This window comes from Myotis davidii, unplaced genomic scaffold (genome assembly GCF_000327345.1).
Source record: "Myotis davidii unplaced genomic scaffold, ASM32734v1 scaffold725, whole genome shotgun sequence".
In the NCBI taxonomy this organism is placed as follows: Eukaryota; Metazoa; Chordata; class Mammalia; order Chiroptera; family Vespertilionidae; genus Myotis; species Myotis davidii.
This window is the reverse complement of record NW_006296500.1, coordinates 758,944-768,870: the sequence shown is the minus strand read 5'-3', so window position 1 is coordinate 768,870 and position 9,927 is coordinate 758,944.

The following is a 9,927-nucleotide window of genomic DNA, read 5'->3' as shown; positions in this document are numbered from 1 at the left end:
TTGCGCAAGGGGAGGCGGGAAGAGGATGTCCTGCGGTGCTGGGCTGACACCGTGCGTGCCTCTCAGCACGGCGTTCCCCTCCCGTGGCCTCTCTTCCTCCCGGCTCAGCTCGGCCCCCTCCACCCCGGGATGGCCAACACTCGTCCTGGGACACCGCTCCGAGCCCCTGGCTGGCTGTCACTGCAGGGTCAGCCGCAGGGTCCCCTTCACATCGGGATGTCAGCAGATCACCCTCTGTCACTTAGGCCCGACTCCCCGTGCAGGCCTGTTGTTTCCATCTCATCAGGACCGTGCAGCCCACACAGGGGAAGTGTCCTGCGCCCAGGGCTGTGCTGTTTCCATTATGACAGTGGAGCTGACTCAAAACCCACCCCCCAGGGATTTCTCTTCCCCTTTCCTCCTCCGGGAAGGCAGGCTAGTCAACTCAAAGCCCCTGAGCCCAGGGCCCCCAGGGAGGGCGATAGGAGAAGTCCCTACCTTTGCCTCTGCTCCTAAACCCATTATATGCCCACTAGGCCTTACTTCCTCCCCGTGGGTCAGCCTGCCCCTTTGTGAGTTCCCCCTACCCAAAAAAAGAAGGTTCTCACGGCTGTGTGCATCCCCTCCCTCAGATGGTCCAGTTCCAGAGAGCCTGTGGGCTAATTTACTGGACCCACTGTGTGTGCCAGGCCTGCGCTGGGTGCAGGAGCACAGCACTGACTGATGGATATGAGCTCCCCAGCAGTGATGGTGGAAGTCCTGGTGGATGCTGCTTGATCCAGCTGGCAAGGGGGTGAAGGCAAAGTCAGCGAAAGCTTCCCAAAGGGCACCTGAGCTCTGACTTGTCCTTAGACAGAATTGGACCAGGGACCCAGGGTAGGGCAGGCTTAATTCAGGATGTGGGTTACCTCATCCCCACCAGCCAATGGCTAAGAGGCTTGTAAAGTCTAAAATTCAAGGAAATACCAAAAACACAGCCTACTCCTCCAACCCACTGTCAGGGCCTCTCCTTGGTGGGATGAAGGTCCTGTTCTTTAAGGTGCATTCAGAGAAGCTCCGGACAGCCAGATGCCACATGTTGACCAGCGTAGCCATTTTAAGTTTTCAGAGCCGCGTGGAGCCCTGTGGCAATCCCATACTCCGTGCCCAGGTGTCCTGAGTATTCCTTCAGTGCCACCAGGGTCCTCTGGGCTCTTAGGCTCCCCTGAGCCTCTGTTCTTGCCTGGATTCCAAGCTTGACTCCTTTGGTTCACTCCCTCATTTTGATGAAGCACGGCCTTTAACAACTTTCTAACAGCGTGCAAGTCTGAAGAAGTTTGTATCCTACTTTTGCTTTTGATCGATATTTTGGCTCAGAATGCTGACGGCTCTGTTTATTGTCTTTTGCCTGTGGCTGCTGCTGAAATCCAGTGTCTGTTGTATTCCGAGACCTTTGGATTAGCTTGTCTTTGCCTTTTTGTCTCTCCACAAACTTCCTGGTTCTTCTGACTCTCGTGTCTGAAGTTTTGGGGGAGGGGCTACATTCCTGGGCTGGCCCTCCCTGGAGGTCATGCAACACCTCACTCCCCAGTGACACTCTTCTCTGGACAACCTTTTCCAATTGCCTGAATGAACTCGAGCGCGCCCTCTCCTGGCAGGAGGCCTTCCCTCAGCACGTGAGGAATGGAAGGTACGAGAGGATTAAGCTTAGAAAAGGAGAAAAATGTTTATGCTACGTTTTTGTTTTTTTTTACCTCTCAATGAAAATAGCTTTTGTTATGTCCTATATCTCTCTTTAACAAAATGTAATTTTTAAAATTTAATACTTTCACATGACTCAAAAATTTTAAAAAAAGTATAATAGTGTATTTAGCAACAACTTTCCCTTACAACCCCACCCCCTGGCTACCCAGTTTCCCTCCCTGGAGACATCCAATATTACTACCTTCTTGTGGATCTTTCCAGAAATGTCAGGGGTATTCTGTGGAAACTCAAACAAAAAAATTACATTGCATATACTAGACAAGAAATAACAAGTGCTGGTGAGGATGTGGAGAAAAGGAAACCATTGTGGACTGTTGGTGGGAATGTCAATTGGTGAAGCCACTGTGAAAAACAGGATGGAGGGTCCTCAAAATATTAAGGGGATTAGAGAGATGGGGAAAAAGTGGTTGGATTTGGGAGGGCTGGAGAAGTTAAGTAACTGGACAGACGTCACATAGTGACTACTCAAATTTATATGAATTAAAATGACACAAAATTAACATTCCACTTTCTCAGTGGCATCAGCCACTTTATGAGTGCTTAATAGACACATATGACTACCTTACTGAGCAGGCAGATCAGAGGATATTTCCATTGTCGCAGAGCGTGAGGGACAGCACTCCCTCAGAAACCAGGTCCCCTGAAGTTCCTTGCCTAATGCGCAGGCAGATTCCCTACTCAGTCTGGAGTCTCTGAGTGTTTGGGGGCTGATGTTAGCAACTCTAGATTGTGCTTGACCTGGCAGTGCTCCCCAACCCTTAAAGAAGTGTGGCGTCCAGAGCAGTGCAATTGTCCCTGCCCCTTCACTACAATTCAAGGCAGTGACTGAGAGGTAGGAAGCCACCGTCACTAATGTGTCCGTGTGGATTTGACCACAGGGCCACCGGGGCTGCATGGAGACTCACAGCGGCCACGTATGAACCCTTCTTCGCGTACGACTTCATGAAGCAATCAGGGATTTGCCCAGCTTCTGAAAATATTGGCGCACACCATGCGCATTTCACGACTGGAATCGCTCATTTCGGAATTAGATGTCAGAAGAATAATAAAGTCACTTTTGGTGAGTACGTACTATCTGTAATGAAACGAAATGGGTATTGCAGCAGCTACAGCTCAATCTTCCATCTCAGAGGTTTATTAGCTCGAATCCCACTAGAATCAGTAGCAGGATCTGAGAGTGTAATAAAGTGGGCGCATTCAGTATGCTGCATGTTTCACACTTATTTGATCACTGGGTATTTTTCTGTTTTTTTTTTTAATCTATGAATGTCTTGTAAAATTAGTTTCCTGAGAAACACAGTTTGGGAAATACTATGCTGGTCCAGACTCATCATTTTACAGGTTATGAGAAATGAGTTCCAAAGAGGGCAGCATGACTTGCTTAAGGTCTTGTAGGAAGGTGGTTAGGCCGGGATTCAAACTTGTCAGAGGCCAGTGCTGGGCCCCTGCATCATTCACTTATTGGAGAGTTGGACGTACCCTGCATGTCAGCCTTTCACAAGAGACCTGGGTGAATGCTGAACCTTCTAGGCAGACTATCCTATATAATAAAAGCCTAATATGCTAAGTGTTCGACTGTTTGACCAGTTGGTATGATGCACACTGACCACCAGGGGCAGACACTCTGACCGGTAGGTTAGCTTGCTGCTGGGGTCTGGCCAATCAGGACTGGGTGAGATGGGCTGGACACGCCCTGGAGCCCTCCTGTGGTTCCTCCCCAGCCGCGATTGTGCACCGGTGGGGTCCCTCAGCCTGGCCTGCACCCTCTTGCAATCCAGGACCCCTTGAAGAATGTGGAGAGCTGGTTTCGGCCCGATCCCAGCAGGCCAGGCCGAGGGACCCCATCGGTGTACAAATCTGTGCACTGGGCCTCTAGTCTACATATATAAAAAGCTAATATGCAAAGTGTCCCCTCAGGCGTTCGGCCGGGAGATTGTGAGCTCGATTGCTCGCTATGATGTGTGCTGACCATCAGAGGGTGGCGCGGAATGAAGGAAGTCCCTGGCCGGCAGCCAGTAACCAGGGAGAGAAGGCCCCAGTTGGCAGCCGGAAGGTCCCAATCGGTCCTAATCACCAGCCAGGTCTAGGGACCCTACCCATGCATGAATTTTGTGCACTGGGCCTCTAGTTGTAAGATAATAGTAAAAGACTGGGGGATGGGAGCAGGGAGCTGCTACACAGTAATTTATTATGTAACAACAGAAAACTAATAGAAATAGCATGGAGGCCAATATGGCAGGAATGAAATAAGCAAGGGGAGACTTTGAGAAGATAAAATCTGGGAGCTAGCCCAAAGCCAGAAAATGCAAGGGTTTCTGGGCCTTGGTTGTGCCATTGAATTTCCAGGGACTGGGATAGGATACTGTTGGAAGGTTTGAGCAGAGGAACCGTGGCCTTGACCTGCTCCTGAGAGCTCAGTACTGTTTGATGAACTGGTAGCCAGAGAAAGCAACTTCACTGATAGGACCCCCAAGGACTTCCAGTGGTACTAACAGATCCTTTTTTTTTAAGTTGATGGTTGTTGTTGTTCTAATTCTTTAGTAGTTTCATTTTTTGTTGTTGAATTTATTGGGGTTGACATTGGTTAATAAAATTATATAGGTTTTAAGTGTACACTTTCATAATACATCACCTGTATATTGTATTGTGTATTTCCCACCCCAAGTTAAGTCTCCTTTCATCACCATTTATCACCCCTTTACCCTCTTCTACCTCCTCCCCTTCCTTTCTGGTAATCACTACTGTTGTCTCTTTGTGTAAGAGGTTTGTGTGTTTTTTTGCTCAATCCCTTCACCAAGCTCACCAACCCCCCTCTCTTCTGACAGCTATCAGTCTGCTCTCTGTATCTATGAATCTGCTTCTATTTTGTTTGTTTATTTTGTTCATTAGATTCCACATATAAATGAAATCATATGGTGTTTGTCTTTCTCTGATTGGCTTATTTCACTTAGTATAATACTCTCCAGGTCCATCAATGCTGTCGCAAAAGGCAAGATTTCCTGTCTTTTTGCAGCCAAGTAGTATTCCATTGTGTAAATATACTACAGCTTCTTTATCTACTCATCTACTGATGGGCACTTAGGCTGCTTCCAAATCTTGGCTATTGTAAATAAAGTGCAATGAAAAGAGGGGTACATATATCCTTTTGAATTAGTGTTTCAGGTTTCTTCAGATAATTCCCAGAAGTGGAAAGTCCTGGGTCATAATACAATTCCATTTTTAATTTTTTGAGGAAACTCCATACTGTTTTCCACAGTGGCTGCACCAAACTGCATTCCCACCAACAGTGCACGAGGGTTCCCTTTTCTATACAGTGGGGCCTTGACTTACGAGTGTCCCGACTAACGAGTTTTTCGAGATACGAGCCGCCTCTTGGCCGATTTTTTGCTTTGTTTTTTGCATTGAGTTGACATATGAGTAATTTAAGTTAAGAGCTCTGTCTCAGAACGAATTAAACTTGTAAGTCAAGGCCCCACTGTACATCGTCACCAACACTCATTGTTTGTTGATTTATTGATGATAGCCATTCTGACAGGTGTGAGGTGATATCTCATTGTGGTTTTAATTTGCATTTCTCTGATGATTAGTGATGTTGAGCATCTTTTCACATGTCTGTTGGCCCTCTGTATGTCCTCTTTGGAGAAGTGTCTATTTAAGTCCTTTGCTCATTTTTTAGTTGGATTGTTTGACTTTTGGTGTTAAGTTGTATAAGTTCTTTATAAATTTTGCATATTAACTCCTTACCAGATATATCATTGGCAAATATATTCTCCCATTCAGTAGGTTGTCTTTTCATTTTGCTTATAGTTCTTGCTGTGAAAAAACTTTTTAGTTTGATGTAGTCCCCTTTATTTAGTTTTCTTTTGTTTCCCTTGCCCAAGGGGACATATCAGAAAAAATATAGCTACAAGAAATGTCTGAGATTTTATGCCTATGTTTTTTTTCTAGGAATTTTATAGTTTTGAGTCTAACATTTAAGTCTTTAATCCATTTAGTGTTTATTCTCGAATATGATGTAAGAAGGTGGTCTCATTTCATTTTTTTGCATATATCTATCTAATTTTCCCCAAACCATTTATTGTTAGACTGTCTTTACCTCATTGTATGTTCTTGCTTCCTTTTTCAAATATTAATTGACCATAAGGCGTGGGTTTATTTCTGGGCTCTCTATTCTGTTGCACTGCTCTATATGTCTGTTTTTATGCCAGTACCATGCTGTTTTGATTACTATGGACTGTCCCTAACTTCCATAGTTGATAGAGAGGACTTGTAACAGTGGAGAATTATAACCCACCGTTCTTTTGACATTATTTCCATAAATGCTGACTCTGACTAATATGTAGCTTGTAGATAAACAACATGCTTGTCTTAGAATCTGAGGAGCTAACTTCAGAAGATGCAGACTCTGATCTTCAGTCACCCCATTTCCAGGAGACTTGCTGACTTTCAATCATAGAACCAGGATGACGTAGAACCAGGATGATGTAGAACCAGGATGATGTAGAACCAGGATGACACACACCAGACCATTGCGCGACCAGTTTCCAGATCCTTATTGGAATAGACTGTGCTGGTCTGCATGTAGAGAACTTTTCAATCCGCTCCCCTTGACCTCTTGTTCTGCTTTCCCTCCCCCTCCTTACAGAAACCTCTGCTCACACTGAGGTAGGGAGATGGGCTCCCTTGGTTTCAGTTATAGTTTGATATCAAGTAGTGTGATTCCTCCCAATTTGTTCTTCTTTCTCAAGATTGCTGAGGCTATTTGGGGTCTTCTGTGGTTCCATATATCTTTTTAGAATATTTGTTCTAGTTCTGTGAAACACACCACTGGTATCTTGATAGGCAGTGTGTTGAATCCATCGATTTCTTGGGTACTATGGACATATTAATGATGTTCATTCTTCCTGTTCATGAACATAGTATATGCTTCCACTTATTCTTCAATTCTTCAATTTCTTCTTCAGTGTCTTGTAATTTTCTGGGTACAGGTCTTTTACTTCCTTGGTTAAATTTATTCCTAGGTATTTTATTTTATTTCCTTTTTATGCGGTAGTAAATGGGATTGTTTTCTTAGTTCCCCTTTCTAACAGTTCATTATTGGTGTATAAAAATGCAACTGCTTTCTGAATATTTGTTTTGTATCCTGCTACTTTACTGAATTCATTTATCCTGGCAAATCCTTCATCATAAAATATTCTGAAGGAGCCAGCAAAACACACAGGGAACACCTGGAGCGGTTGAGAGACAATGCATATCAAATACAGTATTAAGGATATACCCGTGACTGAGAAGAGCAAAGCCATTAAGAGAGATCACACGCCTCCCTCTTTGTTCAGCTCCCACATACAGTAGGAAAAAGGCTCTCAGTAGATGTGCTTCTCTAACAAACATATCTACGTGGTAGAGACTCAGCCTCAGGAATATCCACAGCCTGCCCCATGCTATCCTGGCAAATGATTAAGCTATGATTAAACTAGATGATTTGCCACCGCCAGGAATTGATTACTAATAGCGACTCAGGGGCAGCTTTTATTGGCGGTTGAGTGCTTTGCCAGAAACTGCCTTCCAGATGGGGCTGGAAGATTGGAAAAACGGCAAGGGAACCCCACCATAGGAAAAATATAGACCCCCCCAAGATAATAACAGCAAGAGAGAGAGAGGCAGAGCCTTCCTCGCACACACCAAATCAGAAATACTTCAGGTATATTTAAACCCTACTCCAGAATTCAGCACCTTCTTGTAGTAAGAATCTGTCCTTGCAGTCCTCAGCATTCTGTTGCCTTGGCAAAAACCCTATCTCTTGACATTTAAGAGATTTCTGTCCCATTTTCAAAGAACAGTCCTGGTGAAGATGCCTTTAAAAATGTGTTTTGTGCCCTAACTGGTTTGGCTCAGTGGATAGAGCGTCAGCCTGCAGACGAAAGGTCCCAGGTTTGATTCCGGTGAAGGGCATGTACCCTGGTTGCGGGCACATCCCCAGTAGGAGGTGTGCAGGAGGCAGCTGATCGATGTTTCTCTCTCATCGATTTTTCCAACTCTCTATCTCTCTCCCTTCCTCTCTGTAAAATCCCAATAAAATATATTTTAAAAAAATAAAAATAAAAATGTGTTTTGTATCTGCAATGCCTTTACTGCTGACCCCTCCCCTCATCCCCAACCCCAACCTCCCAGCCAGAATCTGTTCATATCCTCTACCTGACTTCTCCATAATGGACGTCCCCCATTCTCACTTTCACTGGCGAACCATGTGCAGGACGGGCCGTGTGGTGCTGGTTGTTGGAGGGTGCGCGAGCAGGAATCCATGGAGGGTCCATGTCACATGGTGCTTGGGGAGGATGCCTTGAGTGCCCACTGTCTGTGCGCGCAGCTCTCTGCTCATCTTTGACCCTGCTCCCTGAGGATGCTGAACTCTCGAAGCAGGTTGAGCTTCCTGAATTTGGTATTGGTGACTTTCTTGACTGGTTTCTGATGAATTTTATCCCAACTGTCAGTTTTGGGGTTCTCCTAGCTTCCATTTCCTTTCTTGTCTATATTTGCTTTCTCCTGGCTTCCCACTCTCTCTCTTCAAGATCCATGGTCACGGCCTGTCCAGTGTTGCTAAGTGGTCAGAACATCAACCCACACACCAAAGAGTCATGGGTTTGATTCCTGGTCAAGGGCAGTACCTGGGTTTCGGTTTGCTCCTTGCCCTCGGTCAGGGAGCATGAGGGAAGCAACCCATTGACCCCTCCATCCCTCTCTCCCTCCCTCCTTTCTTCTCTCCCTTCCTTTCTTTTCCTCCCTCCCCACCTCCCTTCCACTTCCACTCTCTCTGGAAAAGCAATGGAAAAAACATCCTCTGCTGAGAATTAACAAAATAACAAACAAAAAAAGATCCATAGTCAGAGCCTAATGCTGTTGGAATAAACTGTAACTAGAAATTCTGTAACTAGGAATATTCGTGATTTGATCACAAAGGGTGATAGCGATGGTTTGGAAGATAACACATTTGAAGCATGTGTGGGTGGATGGCACATGATAAGTACCGAACAAACTGTTAGTATTTTTAGTAGGAAAGCTGGTGGATGGGTGGAAAGGGGCAAGGATGAAACTCAGAGTATGGTGGTAGGAGAGGAGACTTAAGATGTGGAAACAGAATATGAGAATCCTGCTTACATCCAAAAGACACTGCGGAGTGGACCCCACTTCATGAGCATCAACTCAGCCCTGTGGTCACAGAAACACAGAATGTGGCACTTGGGAGTTTGATTAAAGCCGTTTAAAGGAGAGCATGCTGAGTCCGGAAATCCCAGTGATGGACAACTCACTTGAGTCCTGCTATGGCCTTCTCTGTTATCATGGTAACAATAATCATGTCTTCATTCAATGACTATATAGAGCAGCCGTGGGCAAACTACGGCCCACGGGCCGGATCCGGCCCGTTTGAAATGAATAAAACTAAAAAAAAAAAAAAAGACCGTACCCTTTTATGTAATGATGTTTACTTTGAATTTATATTAGTTCACACAAACACTCCATCCATGCTTTTGTTCCGTCCCTCCGGTCCAGTTTAAGAACCCATTGTGGCCCTCGAGTCAAAAAGTTTGCCCACCCCTGATATAGAGTGTGTACTCTGTGCAAGGCACTAGATATACTGCAGAAAGCAAAGCCAAGTCCCTGCCTCATGCATCTTAACAGTCCGTAGGGAAGAGAGATAATAACTATGTAGATAAATCACTACCGTTGAAAATGTAGTGTGAGTAACAGGAAAGCATCTTTTTCAGATAGGAGATCAAAGAAGACTTCCCTGAACTGAGATTTGAGGCAAATGAGGATAAACAGAGCAAGCAAAGAATGGAAGTGAGGCAGAAGGAGGACCAAAGGTGGGGGACATGATCGCAGTCCTTTACCACGTTTCGAGCTGCTGTATGCCAGTCCCTTTCTAGGTCATCTCCTCTGATCCTACAACTCAATGAGGAAGGAGGCACTTTTCCAGGCATTAACTGAGGCTCAGAGAGCTCAAGTAAATCTCCCAGGGCTATTGGAGGCGTGGAAAAATTGAGAAAAGAAAAGAAAAAGAGAGAGAAAAAACTCGTGGGCATGGAAAACAGTGTGATGATTACAGGAATTGGGGGGTGGAGGAAGAGGGTTTAGGGGGGTAAATGGTGATGGGGGAAAATCTATATATATAAAAGGCTAATATGCAAAGTGCCCCCTGTGAGTTTG